Source organism: Hyla sarda, chromosome 4 (assembly GCF_029499605.1).
Source record: "Hyla sarda isolate aHylSar1 chromosome 4, aHylSar1.hap1, whole genome shotgun sequence".
Taxonomy (NCBI): Eukaryota; Metazoa; Chordata; class Amphibia; order Anura; family Hylidae; genus Hyla; species Hyla sarda.
In genome coordinates, this window is record NC_079192.1 from 120,576,733 (window position 1) to 120,602,847 (window position 26,115).

Below are 26,115 nucleotides of genomic sequence, written 5' to 3' on the forward strand. Positions count from 1 at the left end.
ATATTATATAGCCATTACCCTTCTCAGTATAAAAAAACAAAAGAGAGCGCTCCATAGCGTAAAACCGCCTGGGTGAGAGTAAAGGATAATTTGGGGAAACCCTTACCACAGGCGGTTGTGTGAGCTCACACACAACAATGGTCAGCGTGGGTGAGTGTAAGGCCCGGTCTGCAGCCTCCCAACCAAACGAGCAGTAGTAGGTGAAGACTTCCAAGGAACGGTGGGTTACCGTGGGGCTGACCAGGGATAGGCATGTTAGGTGAGTGGAAAAGCAGGATTCATTGAAAAAGCAATACAACGCGTTTCACCGCGCTAGCGCGTCTTCATCAGGCTTCTGATGAAGCCAAACAAGCGTGGTGAAACGCGTTGTATTGTTTTAAATAAATCTTTTCCACTCACCTGACGTGCCTATCCCTGGTAAGCGCCACAGTAACCCACCGTTCCTTGGAAGTCTTCACCTACTATTACCCTTCTCAGGACTTGTTATATAGTCTTTACCCTTCACAGAAAATTAACTCTTACAGAATCTTCTATAGTCTTTACCTATAAAGTGACTATGTGAAAAAGTGTGTCTGTCAACGTTTTGGAGAAAAACCATAAAGGCTTGCAAATGTCATGAATGTTGTCACTTTTCACTACCTTTAGCCCATTGAAATGCATGAATGGGTGAACATTGTAGTATACCTCCGCATACACGTCTGCCAGTTTTCTGATAATGTGTGTCCTATGTGCGAACAAATGTGGGAACCTAGCCTTATCCTAAAAAGTTACCTGAAAAGACAAGTATGATTTAAAGTCAGTGGGGGAGATTTATCAAAACCTGTGCAGAGGAAGAGTGGTGTAGTTGCCCATAGCAACCAATCAGATCGCTTCTTTCATTTTCCACAGGCCTCTAAAGAGGCCTGTGGAAAATGAAAGAAGCGATCTGATTGGTTGCTATGGGCAACTACACCACTCTTCCTCTGCACAGGTTTTGATACATCTCCCCAAGTGAGTGCTGCAGTACAACCCATACTATTACCACTGTTGTAATATATGTAGAATGTAAACTTTCTACCCCTTTAAGGCCTAAGTTTAAGTCAAGCAAATTACATTGAAAGCATAGTGCGCTGCTGGTAAATGCATGCCCAAGCTATGATAGACCAATGAGTGGCAATGATATTCACTTTGCCATAGCCATAACAGAATGCTGTTTTAATAGTTCCTTAAATAGAAGAGCTGAAGTACTTCACAACAACAGCTCGTACCACAAGGCTGCAATTTGATACTATTATTGCTGTTAAGTCCATTTATCACTTCATTTACATGTAGCCTTCACAATATTGGATGAGTGCTTTGTAAAACAGGGCTGATGCAACATAAATAGCTAGATGGGTATGGAATAAGCTATTCAAATAGACCACCTTTTAAAAGCATTAAACGCCAGAGTTTTGTCTACTTATGTAGTATAAAATGTAGATGTTGCTTAAGGCATTTATGTATTGGTAATGTAATGCACCATGTTGCTTTTTAATACACTCAAGTGAGTTTCTCTGACTTTATTCAAACACTTGAGACCACTTTGTCTCATGCTAAAAGAATAGCAAAAGGATAATTCTCGTCTATGTAAAGCAATGTGGCACTTGCTTTATATAAAAATTATCTTTTACATAACTTAAAGTGGGCCTATCACCTTTTGCAACCTTGGGAATTGAAAGGAGAAAAAAATTATATAAAAAAAAGATATGTACAGTATATATGAATTAAAGCATTGTCTCTCTAATATAGCAATAAAGCTTTGGCTCTTAGTAGAAGAGATGGGCATGGATCTTGACAGCAGAGACTTTCTGCTTATGTTTTCTGTGTGGAGGGCGCTGTAAACAGCATGGAGATCTGTGCTGCTATCTTACATATTATAATATGAGCGGACAGTAATGTAAGTTTTTGGAGTTTTGAGTATTATAGAGCAGTAGGAGTACTTCTATTAAAAAAATTCTTAATCCTTCCAGTACATATTAGCTGCTGAATGCTACATAGGAAATTCCTTTCTTTTTGGAACACTGATGACATCATGAGCACAGGACTCTCTGCTGACATCTCTGTCCATTTTAGCAACCATGCATAGCAGATGTATGCTAAGGCCAGCATGGTGGCTCAGTGGTTAGCACTGCTGCCTTGCAGTGCTGGGGACTTGGGTTCAAATCCCACTAAGGACAACAATAAATAAAGCATCATTATTATTATAATAACGTCAGCAGATAGAACTCTGCTCGTGATGTCATCAGAGAGCATTCCAAAAAGAATTTCCTCTGTAGTATTCAGCAGCTAATAAGTACAGGAAGGATTAAGATTTTTTAATAGAAGTAATATACAAATATGTTTAACTTTCTGCCACCAGTTGATTTAAAAGAAAAAAGTTTTTCACTGGAGTACCCCTTTAAAATGTTCTCATGAGTGGTATTTCTCCTCAGTGTGCTGTAGCTTCTACAGGTTGGCTGCATGTAAAATACTTAGATAAACCTCTTACAAACAGATGTGTCCACCTTTTGCAGATGAACACTTTACAAGACTGGCAGGCTGACCCTATAGGCTAAGTCTCCACTTGTTTTTTTGCACTGCGTTTTTAGGGATTAAAAAAACGCCTGAAAAATCGCCAGTGCAAGTGACGTCAACATGCGTTTTTTCTTGTGTTTTTTCTGGCGTTTTTTCCGGCATTTTTTTTTTTTCATTTGTGTGGAAATTGCACCTTGGCGTTTTTTTTTTTTTGGTACCCAAAATTTCTTGGGTACCGAAAAAAAAAAATAAAAAAAAAGGATGCAGCAGTGATGACATTTTTTTTATTAAACGCAATGTATATATTTGCTGGGAGTGCTGGGAGTGATAGTACCTGTACTGACACCCGATGAGATCTTCCATAATATAACAGAGAAGCGAGCGGGTCTATACATTGCTCGCCTCTCTGCACTATACTCCGGCCACTGATGTCAACAGAAATTCATATTTCCCACCTAGAGCTGTGATTGGCTGGATGGTTGCAGCCAATCACAGCTCTGAGGAAAAGATGAATGAATGAGTGGCCGGCCCGGAGTATAGTGCAGAGCAGGGATGCGAGCGATGTATACAGCCGCTCGATCTCTGCTATAGACAGGACGATCACAGAGGGTGTCAGTAGTGACATCCACTGTGATGTGTCCTTAAGCAGGCACTACTACTCCCAACATGGAGCACACTCTTCTCCATGTTGGGAGCTGTAGTACCTGTATTAATAGACAGATCGCAGCAAGTGTAACTTCTGACACCCGCTGCGATCTGTCTATTAATGCAGGTACTACAGCTCCCAGCATGAGGCAGAGTGTGTTCCATGTTGGGAGTAGTAGTAGCTGCAGTTATGGAAAGATCACAGCGGGTATCACTTCTGACAGCCGCTGTGATCCTCCTGTATAATGTACAGATGCAGCGGCCGCTCTCCTATGGTCCCCTGCACGGCCGTATATTTACACATGTTCCTATTTCTCACAGAGAGCTGTGATTGGCTGGAACCATCTGGCCAATCACAGCTCTGTGGGAAATATGAATAAGTGTAAATATACGTCAGGGCAGGGGACCATAGAAGAGCGGCCGCCGCATCTATATATTATACAGAAAGATTGCAGCGGGCGATCTGTCTATTTGTACAGGTAGTACTACTCCCATCATGGAACAGTGTGTTCCATGCTGGAAGTAGTAGTAATAACTAAAAAATAAAAATAAAAAACTAAAGCAAAAAAGTAAAAAACACACACACAATACATTTTTATAATTGTCGGCTACATTTTTATTTCCCCGCACACATAAATTGATCCCTGTTTAATAATAGTTTTTTTTTTCAATAATATACATTTCGTTAGATACAATTTTTTCCTTCACTACTGTATATTTTTGAAAATTTTTTTTAATGGTACCCTACGAAATTTTATTAAAAACAGCTATCTACATCACTTTTTTGGATCGCTAAAGTCCAAAAAAGATTAAAAACCACCTGCAAAAACGCCAAAGTTAAAATCCACATAGCATTTTTCTTGGCGTTTTCTCACTCCCATAGACTTCTGTTGGAGCAAAATGCCACGATTTTGACAAAAAACACCGGTTTGAGGGAACTACAGCGTTTTTTTCAAAATGCCAAACAGTGGAAAAAAAAGCAGAAAAAGTGCAAAAACGCAAAAAGGATAAAAAAAAAACGCCAAAGTGAAAAAATGGCAAGTGGAATTCGAAATTTGCGATTTCTCATTGATTTACAGCTAACATCTGGCCGCAGCCGCATACTTTCATATAAACCATCTTTGAATTAGGTAAAAGAAAATTATAATGGGTTTGATTAATCAAAACTAGTGATGGGACAAGGTAGATAAAACCATAGCAATCAATTCGAGTCCTTTATTTATTTCTTTAATAAAAGAAATCTGGAACCCGAGTTCATTGCTAATGTTAAATTTTGTGGATTGAAAACTATCCAAGCAAACAAAATTAAGAGTCATTAAGAGATAAGCTCCAGGATCAAACACTAGAGGATATTGGGGGAGATTTATCAAAACCTGTGTAGAGGATGAGTGGTGTAGTTACCCATAGCAACCAATCAGATTGCTTCTTTCATTTTTAACAAGGCCTTTGAAAAATGAAAGACGCGATCTGATTGGTTGTTATGGGTAACTGCACCTCTCTTCCTCTGCAGAGATTATGATAAATTATCATTATTGTAGATTGTGAGCCCTTGCGGACATGATCCTCACATCTGTGTCAGTCGGCAAGTTGATCTGTGGAACGCTCAATGTTCCCATGTTAGTGTTATGTACTGTTACGGTGCTATATAAATAATCATAATCATTTTGATAAATCTTACCCATTGTCTACAGAATATGTACAAGGTCTATCCAGAATGTATCCAGCCAGGTCATTTAAAAAGGGATTTCCAAAGTACAAACACTTTACAAAATCCTTTGTTGAAATTACCATCAGCTTCCATGTCTTTTTCTTTTCCTGAATTTCATTGATGGTCTGAAATCTCTTTCAAGGGTGGTTTTAGTTTTGAAAAAAGCCAGAAGTCTCAGGAAGCCAAATCTAGGCTGTAGGTCTGTAGGGCTGAATTAGGCGGATCCAGGGGGGGGGGGGGGGGCAACAGGGCAATTGCCCCCCCCCCCCGGAATTGCTGCCCCTCCCGATACTATATTAGTGAAGACCGGGAGCTGTCAGTCCCGTCTTCACTGTCCCCTCACCTGCAGCGTGTGAACCGCCGGGGACACTATTCTCTGCAGGACACCATTCTCTGCAGGACACTATTCTCTGCAGGACACCATTCTCTGCAGGACACTATTCTCTGCAGGAAACCATTCTCTGCAGGACACTATTCTCTGCAGGACACCATTCTCTGCAGGACACTATTCTCTGCAGGACACCATTCTCTGCAGGACACTATTCTCTGCAGGCCGCGCGGGCTGCCTGTCAGTTCTGAGAATGCTTTGGTCTCAGCATCATTTAGTCTGCAGCCCTTACACTGTGCAGGGGCTGGGAAGAGATAAGCTCCTCCCCCTCTCACCCCTCTGTATTTCCTGCAGGCCGGGCTCAACTTACTGCACCTCCAGCACAGGCTCGGACACCCACCCAATGCCTCCAGACCCCCCCTGCCCACCCTGATGCTGCCCTTCATGGTAAGTAACTTCGGGGAGGAGGAGGAAGGGGGAGAGGGGGGGGGGTCAGGCTCGGGAGACAGATAAAGGGGGAACTCTTATCAGTGTTTCCCAGCAGAGGCTTCTAACTATAGCAAAACTACAACTCCCAGCATGTATTTGGCTTTGTGGACATACTGGGAGTTGTAGTTTTACAACAGCTGGAGGCACCCTGGTTGGGGAACACTGATCTATCTGTCTTTCTATCTCCTATCTATCTCTCATATCTATCTATCTATCTATCTCATATCTATCCATCTCATATCAATATATCATCTATCTATCTATCTCATATCTATCTATCATCTATCTATCTATCATCTATCTCATATCTCTCTCTCTCTCTCTCTCTCTATCTATCTATCTATCTATATCCTATCTATCTCAAATCAATCTATCTATCTCCTATCTATCTATCTATCTATCTCATATCAATCTGTCTCATATCTATCTCATATCTATCTATCTATCTATCTCATATCTATCTCTCTATCTATCTCATATCTATTTATATATCTATATCATATGTATCCCACTGCTGCCAGCATCTATTTTTCATTTACTTGCAGCCTATTTAGACGCCGAGACAGGGGATAAGTTATAGGTTTGGGGGGGGGGGGGGATCCGAGCGCTAGGACCCCCTACAATATCCCGAACAAGGCCCCTGCAGTCTGCTGGAAGGGGGTGCTGAACCCTGCACGGAGCTTCCTGCAGGGGACATTGGAATGGCCACTTCCGGCAGACTGACAGGGCCCCATTATGTGCCTATCACTTATAATGCCCCCCTGTCATGTGCCCCTCACTTATACTGCCCCCCCTGTCATGTGCCCCTCACTTATAATGCCCCCCTGCCTTGTGCCCCTCACTTATAATTCCCCCTGTCATGTGCCCCTCACTTATAATGCCCCCCTGTCATGTGCCCCTCACTTATAATGCTCCCCTGTCATGTGGCCCTCACTTATAATGCCCCCTGTCATGTACCCCTAACTTATAATGCTCCCCTGTCATGTGCCCCTGACTTATAATGCCCCCCTGTCATGTGCCCCTGACTTATAATGCCCCCCTGACATGTGCCCCTGACTTATAATGCCCCCCTGACATGTGCCCCTGACTTATAATGCTTCCGTGTCATGTGCCCCTGACTTATAATGCCCCCCTTTCATGTGCCCCTGACTAATAATGCCCCCCTGACATGTGCCCCTCACTTATAATGCCCCCCTGTCATGTGCCCCATGACTTATAATGCTCCCCTGTCATGTGCCCCTCACTTATAATGCCCCCCTGTCATGTGCCCCTCACTTATAATGCCCCCTGTCATGTGCCGCTAACAAATAATGTGCTCTGATTTATAATCCCCTCCTTTTATGTGCCCCTTACTTAAAATGCCCCCTGAGGGTGCAGGGCAGGGGGCATTATATGTGAGGGGAACTTAACAGGGCATTATAAGTCGAAGCACATTATATATTAGCGGCCCAAGACAGGGGGGCATTATAAGTGAGGGGCACATGACACGGGGGCATTATAAGTGAGGGGCACATAACAGGCCCTCACTTATAATATTCAGACTGACAGGGCCCCCGTTATGTGCCCCTCACTTATAATGTCCCCCTGTCATGTGCCCCTCACTTATAATGCCCCCCTGTCATGTGCCCCTCACTTACAATGTCCCCCTGTCATGTGCCCCTCACTTATAATGCCCCCGTCATGTGCCGCTAACAAATAATGTGCTCTGATTTATAATCCCCTCCTTTTATGTGCCCCTTACTTAAAATGCCCCCTGAGGGTGCAGGACAGGGGGCATTATATGTGAAGGGAACATAACGGGGCTTTATAAGTCGGAGCACATTATATATTAGCGGCCCAAGACAGGGGGGCATTATAAGTGAGGGGCACATGACAGGGGGGCATTATAAGTGAGGGGCACATGACAGGGGGGCATTATAAGTGAGGGGCACGTGACAGGGGGGCATTATAATTGAGGGGCACATAACGGGGCCCTGTCAGTCTGAATATTATAAGTGAGGGCCTGTTATGTGCCCCTCATTTATAATGCCCCCCTGTCATGTGCCCCTCACATTTAATGCCCCCTGTCATGTGCCCCTTACTTAAAATGCCCCCTGTGAGGGGCACATGAAGGGGGCATTATAAGTTAGGGGCACATAACAGGGGGCATTAAATGTGAGGGGCACATGACAGGGGGCATTAAATGTAAGGGGCACATGAAAGGGGGGCATTATAAGTGAGGGGCACATAACAGGCCCTCACTTATAAGGCCCCCCTGTCTTGGGCCCCTCACTTATAATGTCCCCCTGTCTTGGGACCCTCACTTATAATGCCCCCCTGTCTTGGGCCACTAACATATAATGTACTTCAACTTATAATGCCCCCTGTTATGTGCCCCTTACTTATAATGCACCCTGAAGGGGCAGGACAGGGGGCATTATATGTGAGGGGAACATTACAGGGGCACATGATAGGGGGGCATTATAAGTGAGGAACCCCCTGTCATGTGCCCCTCACATATAATTCCCCCCTGTCATGTGCCCCTAACATATAATGTGCCCTGTCTTATAATGCCCCCCTGTTATGTTCCCCTCACTTATAATGCCCCCTGAGTGAGCAGGATTGGCATTATATGTGAGGGGAACATTGCAGGGGCATTATATGTGAGGGGCACAGCACAGGGGGCATTATATGGTAGGGGCACAGGACAGAGGGCATTATTATTATGAGGGGGAACAGGACAGGTCATAGTTATATGTGGGGGCACAGGATGGGGCATTACTACTATATATGAAGGGCACAGAGTATAAGGAATTTCTGGGGTAGTACGGTTTTCATTAGCCACAATACATCACGGTATTGTATTCAGAGGGATATTTAGAGCATACAGTGTGTGGTTGTATTATATTCAGAGGGTACAGTGTGTGGCAGTATTATATTCGGAGGGTACAGTGTGTGGGCAGTATTATATTCAGGGGTACAGTGTGTGGCAGTATTATGTTCTGGGGTACAGTGTGTGGCAGTATTATATTCTGAGGGTACAGTGTGTGGCATTATTATATTCTGAGGGTACAGTGTGTGGCAGTATTATATTCTGAGGTTACAATGTGTGGCAGTATTATATTCATTGGGTACAGTGTGTGGCAGTATTATTCAGTGGGTACAGTGTGTGGCAGTATTATATTCATTGGGTCCAGTGTGTGGGCAGTATTATATTCAGTGGGTACAGTGTGTGGCAGTATTATATTCAGTTGGTACAGTGTGTGGCAGTATTATATTCAGTGGGTACAGTGTGTGGCAATATTATATTCAGAGGGTACAGTGTGTGGCAGTTTTATATTCAGTGGGTACGATGTGTGGCAGTATTATATTCAGTTGGTACAGTGTGTGGCTGTTTTATATTCAGAGGGTACAGTGTGTGGCAGTATTATATTCAGAGGGTACAGTGTGTGGCAATATTATTTTCAGTGGGTGCAATGTGTGGCAGTATTATTCAGTGAGTACAGTGTGTGGCAGTATTATTCAGTGGGTACAATGTGTGGCAGTATTATTCAGTGGGTACAGTGTGTGGCAGTATTATATTCAGTGGGTACAATGTGTGGCAGTATTATATTCAGTTGGTACAGTGTGTGGCTGTATTATATTCAGAGGGTACAGTGTGTGGCAGTATTATATTCAGAGAGTACAGTGTGTGGCAGTATTATATTCAGTGGGTACAATGTTTGGCAGTATTATATTCAGTTGGTACAGTGTGTGGCTGTATTATATTCAGAGGGTACAGTGTGTGGCAGTATTGTATTCAAAGGATAAAGTGAGCTATAGTATATTCGGAGGGTACAGTGTGTCACAGTTAGGAGCCGTCTGGGCGTCAAGTTATGCAGCAAGAATATTTAGCTGGACCTGGCGGTATGTACCATCTGAATTAGATAAGGAAAGACTATAGAGAAGATATCACCTGTAGTCACTGATATCATTGTGTATTGTCCTGACTGTCCCATCTGAGCTGTAGTCACTTGTAAGTTTTGCAGTAATGATGGGTGAAACAACAACTCCCAGCATCTCCTCACCACTACTTAGGTCATACTGGGAGCTGTAGTTTTAAATGGTAAAAACTTCTTTAGCGCTTTCCCATTCTGTGGCAATTAGTATATTTGATTATTATACTGGATACATTTAACAATATTGTAAGTTCTTTAAGCAACATCTTATTTTCTGTCCACCAACGCAAAATTCTCTAATAGTGCCCCTCCCGAGACTAGACTCTGGATCCGCCCCTGCGTCCGGCACAGTTTCCCTCCTGCGTGCACCAGAGGGAAACTGTTAATAGAACTGATCCCATTCATTAGAATGGGACAGTTTATAATCATCCAGCATTTTAATTTTGACGCTGGATCGTTGGACGTGCCGGAGGGCACCGGACAGGGGAACACAGCTTGCTATATTCCCCTGTCCGCTGTGCAAAAACAATGGATACAATACAACTGATTACAACTTGTCATCAGTTGTGGCATCAGTTGTGGCTAGATTTAGGCTGAGTTCACCTATGCTGGACATATGTGACCCCATTCTTACTTGGGTGGGTAATAGGATGTTTTGCAAAATAAAATTAAAAAAACTTTGTACTCATTCTGCACAGGAAAGATCAAGCTTGAAGGGGTACTCCCGTGGAAGAAAATTTTTTAAATCAACTAGTGCAAGAAAGTTAAACAGATTTGTAAATCACTTCCATTAAAAAATCTTAAACCTTCCAGTACTTTTTAGGGTCTGTATACTAAAGTGAAATCCAAAAAAGAAATGCATTTCCTCTGATGTCATGACCACAGTGCTCTCTGCTGACCTCTGCTGTCCATTTTAGTAACTGTCCAGAGCAGCATATGTTTGCTATGGGGATTTTCTCCTGCTCTGGACAGTTCCTAAAATGGACAGCAGAGGTCAGCAGAGAGCACTGTGGTCATGACATCAGAGGAAATGCATTTCTTTTTTGGATTTCTCTTTAGTAAACAGCCCCAAAAAAGTACTGGAAGGATTAAGATTTTTTAATAGAAGTGATTTACAAATCTGTTTAACTTTCTGGCACCAGTTGATTTATAAAAAAAAGTTTTCCATGGGAGTACCCCTTTAAAGGGAAACTGAAAGCAGGGTCCCCCACACTTACCTGAATATACAGGTAGATAGTGGTGGTGACCCTGTGTCTAACACTTCTTCCTGGGTGAAAATCGATGCAGCCATATAGGAGATATTCATCTTGTTGCTAGTACAATATTTTCTTCGTAACTGCACTGGAGGCGGCTGCTGCTGTATGAGCAATGCTTTCTCCCACCCCCTTCACAGACCTGCTAAGGAAGAGGGATGAATATTTATGGAGGGGGCAGGATTATGGTAAGAGTGGGAGGGTGGAAGCGTTGCACATACTGCAGCAGCGGCCTCCAGTGCAGTTAAGAACAAAATACTAAATTAGCAACAAGATGAATATCTCCTGAACAGCTGCACCGATTTTCACCCAGGTAGGCTGGGTTCACACTACGTTTTCTCCCATACGGGAGCGCATACGGCAGGAGGGAGCTAAAACCTCGCGCTCCCGTATGTCACCGTATGCGCTCCCGTATGTCATTCATTTCAATGAGCCGGCCGGGGTGAAACGTTCGGTCCGGTCGGCTCATTTTTGCGCCTTATGCACTTTTACAACCGGACCTAAAACTGTGGTCAACCACGGTTTTAGGTCCGGTTGTAAAAGCGCATACGGCGCAAAAATGAGCCGACCGGACCAAACGTTTCACTCCGGCCGGCTCATTGAAATGAATGACATACAGGAGCGCATACGGTGGCATACGGGAGCGCGAGATTTTAGCTCCCCCCTGCCGTATGCGCTCCCGTATGGGAGAAAACGTAGTGTGAACCCACCCTAAGAAGGAATTGGAAACAGGGCCACCCACGCTATCTACTTATATATTCAGGTTAGTGCTGGTGACCCTGGTGTCAGTTTCCCTTTAACGCAAATTTTTATCCAGATCCTTGCTCTACTTGCTCAGTCGTTTTGAATATGTCAGCCACAGAGCACTCATGCTCACCTAAGGGTATACAGCACCCCCACTGAGTAGTACAGTGAAATTGTCATTGTTTGTACTAGCACATTCCAGTCCACTGTCCTTGGCTGGTAGGTTACAGTGATGCCACAAAAACTGTTCTGGTTATGTTAACAATGGATAGATACTCTCCAGAGAGACCTTCTATTAGGCTATGTTGATATAACTTCATTACTTCTGTTCACAATGTAGTCATGACACTTATGCTGGACCTGGTTTTGTATAGATTCAAAAAAAATCTATACTTATTATGGCAACCATCAGGTTTTTATTAGGGCCCTGGTATTTTTTGATGACAAGAAATGAGCTATAGCCTTTTTAATTCTTGTGATTAAATGCAACAGAATGGAAAAAGGTTACATTGCAAATGTGAACAGAACCGTAATGACATACTCAACTATTTTAAATTGTGACCCATTCTACTCCCACATCTCTTTCAGCCACTGCAACTACAACAGCAAGCATCCTCTTCTGTTCCTGCGCTGAACCATGCTGGATCTTGCTACAGCTCTCAATCTCTGCACCGCTGGCATTATCTGGTTGTTAGAGAAACTATCCCTCCCAAATGACATTGGCCCTTGCAGCCTTTTTTAAATGGACTTCACCTTTTCACATTTGATGAAGATCAAGGTACAACCTTGCCTGACTATTGTTCCTGTTATGTAATGACTTAATTTCTGACTTTCATCCTGACCTTGACCTTGGCCTTGTTCGGCCTCATCCTTTGGTTTTCTCGCCTGATTCCTGTAGTCCTACTTTCTGGTGTGAACTCCTGGCCATGCATCCTGACTGTTATCCCAGTTCCATGCATCCATTCTGTTGATGACCTTTGGCTAAAATGACTTGACTTTGCTACAAAATGTTTTTTACAGCCAGAGCTGTAGCTAACTCTTTTTGCTCCTGAGGCGAGAACAGAAAAATGCTTCCCCCCCCCCCCCCAACTTTGGCTTAGGGCACCCCTTTGGAAAATTTGTTTTTAGCAGGACACCGTTACCTAATGATTTTTTATTTGTTGGCTATATGGAGGACCCCCTGTAGGTAGGTAGCTTGGCCCTGGTTTCACCTCTTTTACAGATACAGAGGAGTACAGGGGTGAATAGGTGTAGAGAAAGAGGACAGAGGGGTGTACATGGGTAACAGTGAGGTGAGCAGGAGTGACAGAGGGGTGTATATGGGTGACAGGGGTGTACATGGGTGACAGACAGAAGGGTAACAGAGGGGTATACTTGGGAGACAGAGGGGAAAGAGACAGAGCTGTAGCTAGCTCCTTTTGCTCCTGAGGCAAGAACAAAAGATTGTGCCCCCTCCCCCATTTGGATTAGGGGCACCCCTCAGAAGAAAAAAAAATTTGCAGGCCACCCCTACCGAATTATTTTTTGAATATGTTTCTCATGTAGATTACAGTACGGTTTTATGCTGCGACTCACAAATGACATATTCGGTGATCAGAGTCATCAGAGTCATTCTTCTTTTTCTTCCCCATCTGGCACAGGACATCATGATAGTCTGTTCCAGCCAAAACTCTTCAGGGCAGAACCTGCAACACAAACATATTAGTATTAGGTTCTGCACTTTTCCATTATTATCCTTCCCTTTTCCCCACAAATGACTCCAGCCTCCTCCAAACACAATGCCACCAGCCTTCCAACAACACACAAGGAGGGATTTATCAAAACCTGTCCAGAGGAAAGGTTGCCCAGTTGCCCATAGCAACCAATCAACTTGCTTCTTTCAATTTTAACAAGGCCTCTGCAAAATTAAATAAGCAATCTGATTGGTTGCTATGGCAACTGGGCAACTTTTCCTTTGCACAGGTTTTGATAAATCTCCCCCAATATTTCCAGCCTCACTCAAATGCCTCCAGCCCCCCCTCCCCCACAAGCACACACAATGCCTCCTGCCTTACCCACATTCCTCCAGCCTTCCCCACACAAAATGCCTCCTGTCTCACCCACACACAATGCCTCCAGCCTTACCCCACACAGTGACAGATGGGTGTACATGGGAGACAGGGGTGTAGAGGGGCGTACATGGGTGAGAGAGGGGCATACAGGGGTGACAGTGGGGTGTAGAGGGGTGATAGAGGGGTGTATGGGGTAACCGTGGGGTGTAGAGGGATGACAGAGGAGCGTACAGGGGTAACAGAGGGATGTACAGAGGTGACAAGGGGTGTAGAGGGGTGACAGAAGGGAGCTCAGTACCTAAAGCTGAGTAGGCATCTATCAGCGCCGCCCCTGCTCCTTCCCTCATCCCCATCATTCTGTTGAGGAACCAGGGAGAATCCAGAGTCCAGAGCTGCTCCACGGGAGAAGGAGGATACACGAGGATTGGAGGTGCAGCATCACACTGCACACAGACTTCCCTCCCGCCTGGCCTAGACGTCTATGACTCACAGGTGCGCAGGCCTGGACAGGAAAATAAAAAAAATGTTGCGCCATATTTCCCACCAGGGTGTCCTGGCACCCCAGTTGGAAATCAATGCCACAGTGTAATGTGTGCTGGACTCCCTGTGCAAGCAGGTACTGGCCGCTGCACCCCCTTGCAACAGCGCACCTGAAGAGATCGCTTCCCTCGCCTCATGGGAGCTACAGCCCTGGTTACAGCTTTATGTGGGATTAGCCATTGGCTATGAACCCTAGTCTAGCCAGTGCCAAACCGATCTCAACTAAGAGGATCTCACTTTTCTGGTGAGAAACATAACACGAATATACTGAATGTAACTCACCTCTATGACCAAAGACACTCATTCAAACAACACGCATTTCACCAACACAAATGACCAGTGAGACATTAGGGGTCATGTTTTGAATGTAAATAAAATTATAAAAGGCTACATCAGAAAAATTGTCTGACTCCTAGTTTGCCATATTTACTAACACATTACTCTATCTTGACAGATCTAACAGACACTGTGACCCTGACAATATGTTACAGACTGAGCAGCATCAATGAAATGTGTTGTACAAACTTTAATATTAATGTATGACTCTACTATGACTTTACTATTAATGTATGACTCTACTATGACTTTACTATTAATGTATGACTCTTAACAATAAATACATTGCTGTTAAATGGGCATTGTCAGATTAACCCCTTAACGACGCAGGACGTATATTTACGTCCTGCGCCGGCTCCCGCGATATGAAGCGGGATCGCGCCGCGATCCTGCATCATATTGCGTCGGTCCCGGCGCTCATCAACGGCCGGGACCCGCGGCTAATACCACACATCGCCGATCGCGGCGATGTGTGGTATTAACCCTTTAGAAGCGGCGGTCAAAGCTGACCGCCGCTTCTAAAGTGAAACTGAAAGTGACCCGGCTGCTCAGTCGGGCTGTTCGGGACCGCCGCGGTGAAATCGCGGCGCCCCGAACAGCTGACCGGACACCGGGAGGGCCCTTACCTGCCTCCTCGGTGTCCGATCGACGAATGACTGCTCCGTGCCTGAGATCCAGGCAGGAGCAGTCAAGCGCCGATAATGCTGATCACAGGCGTGTTAATACACGCCAGTGATCAGCATAGGAGATCAGTGTGTGCAGTGTTATAGGTCCCTATGGGACCTATAACACTGCAAAAAAAAGTTAAAAAAAAGTATTAATAAAGGTCATTTAACCCCTTCCCTAATAAAAGTTTGAATCACCCCCCTTTTCCCATAAAAAAATAAAACAGTGTAAAAAAAAATAAAATAAACATATGTGGTATCGCCGCGTGCGTAAATGTCCGAACTATAAAAATATATATTTAATTAAACCGCACGGTCAATGGCGTACGCGCAAAAAAATTCCAAAGTCCAAAAAAGAGTATTTTGGTCACTTTTTATACCATTAAAAAAATGAATAAAAAGTGATAAAAAAGTCCGATCAAAACAAAAATCATACCGATAAAAACTAATGTCACTGCAAAGTAGAATTGGCGACGCAAAAAATAAGCCATAATATGGATTTTTAGGTGGAAAATTGAAAAGGTTATGATTTTTAAAAGGTAAGGAGGAGAAAACGAAAGTGCAAAAACGGAAAAACCCTGAGTCCTTAAGGGGTTAAAAAACTTTTTATATGTTGTACATTTGGCAAAACATTAACCTTTTTAAGAAAATTTTATTTCCTTTTTATAGAAATCATGGCTTTGTCCCAGCTGAAGCACAGGCATGAACAAAATCCAGTAAATGAAGGTGGACTAGCACTTCTCTGTGCTCTCTCCTGTCTGATAGCTCTCCTCTGTGCTCTCTTCTGTCTGATAGGACTCCTCTGTGCTCTCTCCTGTCTGATAGGACTCCTCTGTGCTCCCTCCTGTCTGATAGTACTCCTCTGTGCTCTTTCCTGTCTGATAGTACTCCTCTGTGCTCTTTCCTGTCTGATAGCACTCCTCTGTGCTCTCTCCTGTCTGATAGGACTCCTCTGTGCTCTCTTCTGTCTGATAGTACCCCTCTGTGCTCTCTCCAGTCTGATAGGACTCATCTGTGCTCTGTCCTGTCTGATAGTACTCCTCTGTGGTCTCTCTTGTCTGATAGTACTCATCTGTGCTCTCCTGTCTGATAGGACTCCTCTGTGCTCTCCCCTGTCTGATAGCACTTTTCTGTACTCTCTCCTGTCTGATAGGACTCCTCTGTGCTCTCTCCTGTCTGATAGGTCTCCTCTGTGCTTTCTCCTGTCTGGTAGCACTCCTCTGTGCTCACTCCTGTCTGATAGTACCCCTCTCTGCTTTTCTCCATTCTGATAGTACTCCTCTGTGCTCTTTCCTGTCTGATAGCACTCCTCTGTGCTCTCTCCTGTCTGATAGCACTACTCTGTGCTCTCTCCTGTCTGATAGGACTCCTCTGTGCTCTCTCCTGTCTGATAGGACTCCTCTGTACTCTCTCCTGTCTGATAGTACTCCTCTGTGCTCTCTCCTGTCTGATAGGACTCCTCTGTGCTCTCTCCTGTCTGATAGGACTCCTCTGTGCTCTCTCCTGTCTGATAGGTCTCCTCTGTGCTTTCTCCTGTCTGGTAGCACTCCTCTGTGCTCACTCCTGTCTGATAGTACCCCTCTCTGCTTTTCTCCAGTCTGATAGGACTCCTCTATGCTCCCTCCTGTCTGATAGTACTCCTCTGTGCTCTCTCCTGTCTGATAGGACTCCTCTGTGCTCTCTCCTGTCTGATAGGACTCCTCTGTGGTCTCTCCTGTCTGAAAGGGCTCCTCTGTGCTCTCTCCTGTCTGATAGGACTCCTCTGTGCTCTTTCCTGTCTGATAGTACTCCTCTGTGCTCTCTCCTGTCTGATAGCACTCCTCTGCGCTCTCTCCTGTCTGATAGGACTCCTCTGTGCTCCCTCCTGTCTGATAGGACTCCTCTGTGCTCTCTCCTGTCTGATAGGGCTCCTCTGTGCTCTCTCTCCTGTGTGATAGGACTCCTCTGTGCTCTCTCCTGTCTGATAGCACTCCTCTGTGCTCTTTCCTGTCTGATAGCACTCCTCTGTGCTCTCTCCTGTCTGATAGCACTCCTATGTGCTCTCTCCTGTCAGATAGCACTCCTCTGTGCTCTCCCCTGTCTGATAGGGCTCCTCTGTGCTCTCTCCTGTCTGATAGTGCTCCTCTGTGCTCTATCCTGTCTGATAGTACTCCTCTGTGCTCTATCCTGTCTGATAGTACTCCTCTGTGCTCTATCCTGTCTGATAGTACTCCTCTGTTCTCTCTCCTGTCTGATAGCACTCCTCTGTGCTCTCTCCTGTCTGATAGGACTCCTCTGTGCTCTCTCCTGTCTGATAGTACTCCTCTGTGCTCTATCCTGTCTGAGAGGATTCCTCTGTGCTCTCTTCTGTCTGATAGTACAACTCTGTGCTCTCTCCTGTCTGATAGTACTCCTCTGCGCTCTCTCCTGTCTTATAGCACTCCTCTGTGGTCTCTTCTGTCTGATAGTGCTCCTCTGTGCTCTCTCCTGTCTGATAGTACTCCTCTGTGCTCTATCCTGTCTGGTAGTACTTCTCTGTGCTCTATCCTGTCTGATAGTACTCCTCTGTTCTCTCTCCTGTCTGATAGTGCTCCTCTGTCCTCTCTCCTGTCTGATAGTACTCCTCTGAGCTCTATCCTGTCTGATAGTACTCCTCTGTACTCTCTCCTGTCTGATAGTACTCCTCTGTGCTCTCTCCTGTCTGATAGTATTCCTCTGTGCTGTCTCCTGTGTGATAGTACTCCTCTGTGCTCTCTCCTGCCCTATCAGACAGAGGAGTACTAGCCCACCCTCACTTACTGGACTTTGACCATGCCTTTGCTTCAGCTTGGACAAAGCTGTGATTTCATAAGCCATGATTTCTATAAAAAGGAAATATAATTTTGTACAAAGTATGTTAGAAAAGTTAATGTTTTACCAAGATGTAAAACATATAAAATGTTTTTGAATCTGACAGTGCCCATTCAAGGTATCACATTAAAGGGCTATGCGCAGTTAACCCCATCGCTCCCTTTTCTTTTACCCTGATCCTCTCCTGACTCAGATTGGACCATCAAACAAGGTCAATTTTAATATATGTATGGCCCGCTCATTCCTTTTCCGCGCATCTGCCCCAAACTATCATGTTGTCCAAACTATAATGCAGTGGTCTCCAATCTATGGACCTTAAGGTGTCTCAAAACAACAACTCCCAGCATGCCCGGACAGCCTTTGGCTGTTTGGGCATGCTGAGAGTTATTGTTTTATAATATCCAGAAGTCCATCATTTGGAGACCACTGCTCTTATTGTATGTATTGACTGCTCAGTGCTGAATTCATGTAAAGCTTCTTTGTCTCAGATAGACTGAATTAGAAATCTATACTTATATAATACTGCTTGATGGAATTTACAGAGATGTCACCTCCTTCCATTGGAATCAGGTGAGTGAATTGCAGAGCTTGTTTACCTTGTAGCTAGATGGATGTCATTAACAGCCCACGACTGAAACCTCACATGTGGATATAAAAATAGCATCATTATTATTAGCCTCTTCTATATCCCCTACCCACTCAACAGTGTTGTGCCTAGGGCGGCAATAAATAGAGGTGTAGTCTATGGGGGGAGTGATATGTACAAGAACCAATGCAAATACTAATGAGAAACTCTAATTAGAACAGACAGAACGTGTTTGTTTGCTACAATATAAATACGACATGCAATGCAGTACCTCCAGGATTATGACATGGCGGTCTTTACAGCTATTTACAGCTATTGTCAGCCATTTTGAAAGATGCATTGAGCTGTCTTTGGTCACCCAGTGACTCAATCTGCATACATGTATTATACAGAAACTGGCCTGCTATTTACTCTGTCTTTTCTTCTTTCTAAGTCTATCAATATTGCACATATTTATCTTATAGTCTGACAATGTTACCTACTAGTATAAGCATATATAATGAAAGGAGATCCACACCCAGAAAGCTAAAAAGTTGAACAGTTTCTCTTGAAATTTTCATTCATTTAAAGAGGTATATCAGCTTAGAATACTTATCACCTATCCATGGAGGAGCAGTGTACTCAGCTGCCTCTGACAGCTCTACATACCATGAACGGAGCAGAGGTATGCATGCTTGACTGCCTGTTCTCGAGATAATCACAACCTTATCCTTTCTTATGTTGACAGGGAATAAGTATTATAAGTTGGTATACCACTTAAAATTTTAAAGGAGTAATGTATCCCTTATACAAAGGATAGGGGATAAGTGTCAGATTGTGGGCGTCCGCCCCCTAGGATCTCTTGCCCGACATCTCTGCTCTCCTCCTGCATGGAGCAGTGTTGACCACCACACAAAGTGGTGATCCGAAGATACCCAAGTACAGCGCTTCAGCTCTCCCATAGAGATGAATGGAGGAGGAGAGCCAGGGTGCCAGGCAGGAGATCGCAAGGGTCCCAGCAGTCAGACCCCCTGCCATCTGAAACTTATCCCCTATATTTTGGATAGTGGATACATTTTTTCAATGCTGGATAACCCCTTTAAATGTAAAAGAAATAAAAACACTGGTAGGCTGCATTCACACCTCATTTTCAGCCTATGGTTGGCGGATCCGGCTGGGGGAGGGGAAAACCAGGCGCTCCCGTACCTCAGCCGGACCGGAGCTGAAATCCATTTACTTTAATGAGCCTACCAGAGTCAAACCGTGACTCTGGTCGGCTCATTTTTGACCTGTATCCGGTTTTGTGACCGGACCTAAAGCCATAGTATACTACGGTTTTAGGTCCGGCAACCGTAGGTGTGAATGCAGCCTAAGTCTGATTTCATGCTGCCATATTTGTGGTATTGTAGTCTTAATGGGATATTGCAGTCAGGCTATGGGCTTGTTTCCATGATTTTTATTGTTTTGTTCCAAAAATAACTGCAGTGCCAGATCTGTCACATGATAGAAACAAACAGCACCTGACAGACCCAATCGATGACAATAGGGCAATGGTCTCCAAACTCTGGACCTCAAGATGTTGCAAAACTACAACTCCCAGCATGTGTCTTCTGGGATTTGTAGTTTAGCAACATCTGTGGTTCCACAGTTTGTAGACCACCTCAGTAGGGTCTGTCGTGTTTCTTTTATGGTGTCCACCATCTTGACAAAACAGTGCTGCATGGTCTACTCTTCTCTCCAGCATTTTTTAAGAAATTTGTGGTGAAGACTCCTAAGAGAACCTCCGATGCAAATGTGAACACAACCTATTGATGCTTTTCTTGCATATCATATTTTAAGCTTTGTTACTAATGGCCTGAGGAATTATCCCCGCTGTTTGTCTGTCTGGTCTTTGCACTTTGCACTAACATTGCTGTCTATTTTTTTTATGAATACAGAATAACGAAGTGAAGCATATGAAGCCGGGTGTGTGCTCTTGACTTTCTATCTCTCTTGGATATACTCTTACTAATAGTTCAGACATCATGTATAGATCTCATTATAGAATATATACTCTGGGCCTTGTTTACTAAGGCTTTTCCGGGTTTTTTTTGTGTAGCATGTGTCATGCGCCAGAATTTCTGACAAAAAAATCCAAGGAATCCTAATAACTCTCTACTTTACTCCAGAAAACCAGAAAAAACAGAAAATGGCCATCACCGTCAGGAAAGGTGTGGGGTCACCAAAAAATGTGTCTGTCCCCGACAATTTTGAAAAATACCAACAAATGTATTAATGTTCCCTCATAAAATGTGGTGGATTTGAGCTCTGGAAAACCTGAGAGCTCATATCAGTTGTAAAAAAAGCAAAATGTAGGGAAAATTAATAAATACCATGGAAAAATACCTGTTGGGGGAAAAACACAAAGCAAACCATACTCTTCTCTTAGTAAGGGTACATTCCCACACGGCGTATTTGCTGCGTTTTTGCTGCTGCGTATTTTATTTTCTCTGTTGAAGTCAATGGGTAGGAAGATACGCAGCACCAAATATGCAGCAAATACGCAGCAAAATACGCCGTGTGGGAACGTACCCTTAATGAGGGCAACTAAGTCCAGTTTCTTAGAGTGCTCCTGGGTTCTGCTGAAGCAATATTAGACCATCAGGTTGGGATCTAAGTTCAATTCATCAGAATTATATGGGGTCTAAGTGTAAGATATGTTAAAAGGCCTAACTCTATTATAAGAAGAAAATATTTTAAATAAAAAAATATCAAATATCAAAACAAATGTATCTTTAGCTTCCTGTTTGGATTGGGATCGAGTTAGTGAATTGTCAGCGTCCTGTAATTTTCTAATCTCTTTCTCTTAGGCTTAATGTTCTAAACCAATTTGATTTTAAAATACACAAAAAAAAAACACATTACCTTAATCCAATAGATTACTCTAAACTTGCAAATTAAAAAATGTAACAGTAAAAAGATGGATTAAGCCTTAGATTCAAAGGACTATTATAGGGCTCCAAATCCAACAATATGTTCCCTAGTTAAAAAAAAACAAAAAACAGACACACAACAAGGAAACTATCAATAGCCGTATCCCTCATTTGCCTATCCAACACTGTTTCTTTGATAAATGAATCCCTGTAAACAATGCATTTAGGGATTAACATGTAAAAGAATCATTGCTGGAGCGTAAATTTCAAAACATATATTTGTTTTGTTAAGCAAAGTTTTTTGTGTGTGTGTATGTGTGTTTTTTTCTATAAAGCATACAATGTTGTAACAGTCCTTATGCCACAAAAATGGGGCAGCCATTGAAATGGAAGCAGAGTTCTCATGACTGTTACTCTGTTCTGCCAGCTTGTTGTTTGCACTCTCTCTCCGTCTTTTCAAGATCCTATTTCTGTATTTATCCGCAGCATTTCCTTTCTAAGCAAGGCCCTTTTGATTATTTCAAAGAAGAGTTGTGGCCTGCAGTTTTAATGAAGTCCATTCAATCAAGTCCATGGAAGCATGCATATTGATGCCAGCCTTGTAAATGACTGACCAGGGAACACGTCTGATGATAGAGGGCTGCCACAATCACATCTCCAGCTCCTCCAGTTTATTCCTCCCTGCTTTCTCATCCATTACTAATAGGGTGGTATTCTGTAGGTATCAATTATGAACTTATACTGGTAAGTGTTTCCAGACAACTATTATAGATTACTACTATGTGTATATAAGTTTAATGTATAAGAGAGAGATCTGAGCATTTATTAATATACATATATTATTATGTTGTAGGCAACAATATATATATATATATATTTGTGTGTGTGTGTGTGTGTGTGTGTAGTAAAGACAAAGAACAATAGCATGCACTCACCGTGCCTATGGTGTCTATACGTCCGGAGATCCAGGGCACCGGGAGAACATCGGGCTAGAAGCGAAGCGCTCAGAGGCTGCGCCGGTAGTTTCACGCGTCTATGGGCGCTTCTTCCGGCCTCTTGTGGCCGGAAGAAGCTTGCATAAACGCGTGAAACGACCGGCGTAGCCTCTGAGTGCTTCGCTTCCAGCCCGATGTTCTCCCGATGCCCTGGATCTACGGACGTATAGACACCATAGGCACGGTGAGTGCATGCTATTGTTCTTTGTGTTTACTTCATTGTTACTACAGCTTTATTGCATGCACCCTGCAGGTGTCAAGTATCTCATAGGATTCTTAGCCACCTCCGCTTATGTATCCTTCCAGCGTTAGTAGCATATGACGTGGTGCTCTCCTCTTCATTTCCCTTCTCCGTTGTGCATATATATATTTTTTTATATATTTATATATATATATATATATATATATATATATATATATATATATATATGTCTAAAGTAAAGACAATAGCTATGCCATAAAGGATTATCCATCTAGTATGATTATGTATATTTAATGTATATTTATAAAGGATAGATAAAATTATCTTGAGATTCGTATGGTATGATTTGTATGTGAATGTGTGCAAACATATATTATTTAATTATATTATATTTAAAAAAAAAAACTTCTGCATTACCTGAATGGTAAATGCAGGTGTAGTGGAACTAAAAACTAAACTAAAAATGTGTTTCTTTAAGTTCCAATCCCATTTTAAATAATCAGGATACTGCGGTACAGTTACTTGACACTGTGTGTTAAACCATAGTTATCCCGTTATGTTATCATGATGAAGAAAACATCACAGTGTACACTATGACACAATCAACTGCGTCACTAAGAGACTATAACTATATTACGTCACATATAGAAGGATTATAATTCCAAGAAGTACAGGCCACCTTACATAAATGTAATGACAGCTTGGAGCAGGGATAGAGTTCTACTAATTCATGTAAAAATTTCAAGTGTGTATTAAAGTAAATGGGCCAAGGGAGGCCTAATGTACTAAGCCCCGCCTTTTTTGGGAACGTGGCAAGAGCGACACAATGTTGGAAAAAGTAGTTCTCATCATTTTTTTTTTCTCGTTGTGTGCAAAATTAGGCTGGCACAACAGTTGAACTTTTTATATTATTTGGTGTTCACGGTTTAGATGTATTTAATAATACTGACCACAGTGCTCTCTGCTGACACTCTTTTTTATTAGAAAAATACAAAACTTATCAAATACAAAAACACAAAGCAAGCTTAACCAGCTATAACATAAATAAGAAATACTCTAGAACCAAAAACAAAACCCAAAAATATAACCCTGCCTTACCGGCCAGCCCAGCTTTACTAAGATACTAAAATACTAAGATACTAAAATATGCCCAAACTATCTAATCAAACACACTCCCATACATACCGAAAATGAGCATAATAATATCGCAACTTGGCTTATCAAAATATAAACATAAAAGTTAGCACTACCCAGCTATAGCTCAAAACCATCCATACTTTGGAACACACAACAAGAAACATAACAAGCACACATGGTTTCACAAATTTCTCCCCATTAGATGTATTTATTAATACTGATATAAATGGAGAGAGTCAATAATATTACAATCTATTCACATTACATCCATGTATTCACACACAAACCCACTTACATCAATTCTCTAAATTTGGCTACAATCCATAGTAGTTGTTACACTGCAAAAAAAAAAAAAAAACATTTTTAATCACAAAACCTTTTATTTTCTAGACCACTGGGGCGGTAATATAAGGATGCAATACAATGCATTGCATACAAAAATACAATATAACATTATTAATTAAAAAAAAAATGATAACACTTGTTTTCGCACATATTTTCAAGTTTGGTGGCGCTCTTGCTACTGTAGCATTTTTTTGCTTTTGCAGCATTTTAAGGAAGGCAGGACACCCATAAATATTGGAGTTGTTTGAGAGTGTAAGCTGTTGGTTCGGTGTAAATTCATTGTTATGTTCTCTTCGTCTATTTTTATTTTTTACGTTGTATTTAATTAACAGTCATCCTTAAAGAATAGAAAAAAATAAAGAATAAGCTATATTGTAGGAGTGACGGATGCAAATTTATATGTTAAAAAGTAAATGTATGTTGTTATGTTTGTTCTTTCGCTCATGTACATTTACAGGCTTCTTAGTTCTACCGTGCTGGAGAAGAACACGCTGCCAAAACTCCTTTTGCTGAACATATTTGCTTAAGACGCTGGGTTTATAGTTTGGGAATATTCAACTCCTGAAAGTTTTTGTTAAGCTCCTATGAAAAGACTCAATGGCAGGAATACCATTCTAATGACATGGGAGCACAGCTTACTTAGAAGATGAAAAGAGACTTGTAGTCTCATAGCAAACCCTTACATTCGTCAAATAAGAAGCCCTAATGATGGGGTGAGAGCCAGTGAATGCCTAAAACAAACTATAGAACAGCTAAAATAAAGCAGCCAGGGGTTTAAGATATATTAAATTACCATGATTAGGAATTTAGGCATGGCTCAATCCTGTTGGAGAGGCTGGGGAGACTGAAAGTACAGCTATTCATTTCTGGGGAGAAGGTCATGGGGTCAGGGAGGTTCACAGGACCTGCTTCCATTCTTATGCTAACACATAATGCAGACACTGGGGCTTACTGGCCTGGAAGATATAAATGATTTTGCAATAATCCTGGGCCCTGTGTTGGTGAGAGGAGAAGGTCTATAGCTAATTGCAGCCCTGCCTCCTTATATTACAATCACACATGTTATGATTCCTGTGACAAGGAAGCATTTTCCTTCAGTAACATTATGTGTGCAAGGTGATGATGTTTGGGTGTAGAGATGCCAGGATATCCCAATGACTGTATTAGTGAAAGAGAAGTAAGTTGTTGCAATGGTTGTCAATTATTCTGACATTGTATTGGCTTTTTGTATTTATGTGTGCTTTCTAAAAAAGGAGAGGTTTTCGATCATTCCTGTGAAATATTGATATATATTCCTTGAAGTTTTGGGTAACTTTGGCCTTTTTATGTTGCTCCAATGGAGCCAGGAAACTTCCTATAACCAGTAAATATATTTTCAAAATAAAAAGCACATTTGTAGATAAGTACACAAAACACAGTAATAAACGTGATATCCCATAGAAGTCTGTGGGCTTTAATATGAGGCGGAATTCCGCAAGTGGATATTCTGCTGTGTGAATAGACCCTTACACTGGTCTTCACTTTTTAGACATATTTAATATGCATTTGCAATGTGTTTTTGCTTTTGTCATTTAAAGGGGGCATGTTTTAGGTGTTGAAGATTTTTAGAAACATTTCTAAAAAGTCACAAGTCACAGAATTTTTTAGGCAATCCACTTAGTTGGTGGCATAAAATTCACAAGACAAAATGTGCACAAAAAATTACATAACAATCATTATTTGATCAATTTTGCACATTTAGATTTGGCTTAAGGATATGTTTTACCCCTGAAACAAAATATGGCTGTGTAACACTCACGTTTCAGAAGACAGGAACCCCGGTGTATGTGGATCCGCTGGACCTGTGTGGCAGATGACTCGGACCGTACCAGGGAGCGGAGTCGAAGGTGCCACTGGTTTTCACCAGAGCCCGCTGCAAAGCG

General features: G+C 42.6%; 1 long non-coding RNA gene across 3 annotated transcripts; it reads left to right on the top strand.

The window, feature by feature from the left end:
• Positions 1 to 952: 952 nt before the first annotated feature.
• LOC130368371 (uncharacterized) lies at positions 953 to 25,764 on the top strand. 3 transcript variants are annotated; one of them, XR_008892437.1, is made up of 6 exons: positions 953 to 990; positions 12,205 to 12,394; positions 18,526 to 18,607; positions 20,540 to 20,567; positions 22,001 to 22,258; positions 24,651 to 25,764. It is a non-coding gene; the product is annotated as an uncharacterized LOC130368371 (long non-coding RNA). The 3 variants fall into 3 exon arrangements; XR_008892436.1 differs by lacking the exon at positions 24,651 to 25,764 and having other exon boundaries at positions 22,001 to 22,411; XR_008892438.1 differs by lacking the exon at positions 24,651 to 25,764 and having other exon boundaries at positions 18,530 to 18,607; positions 22,001 to 22,411.
• The last annotated feature ends 351 nt before the right edge of the window (positions 25,765 to 26,115 follow it).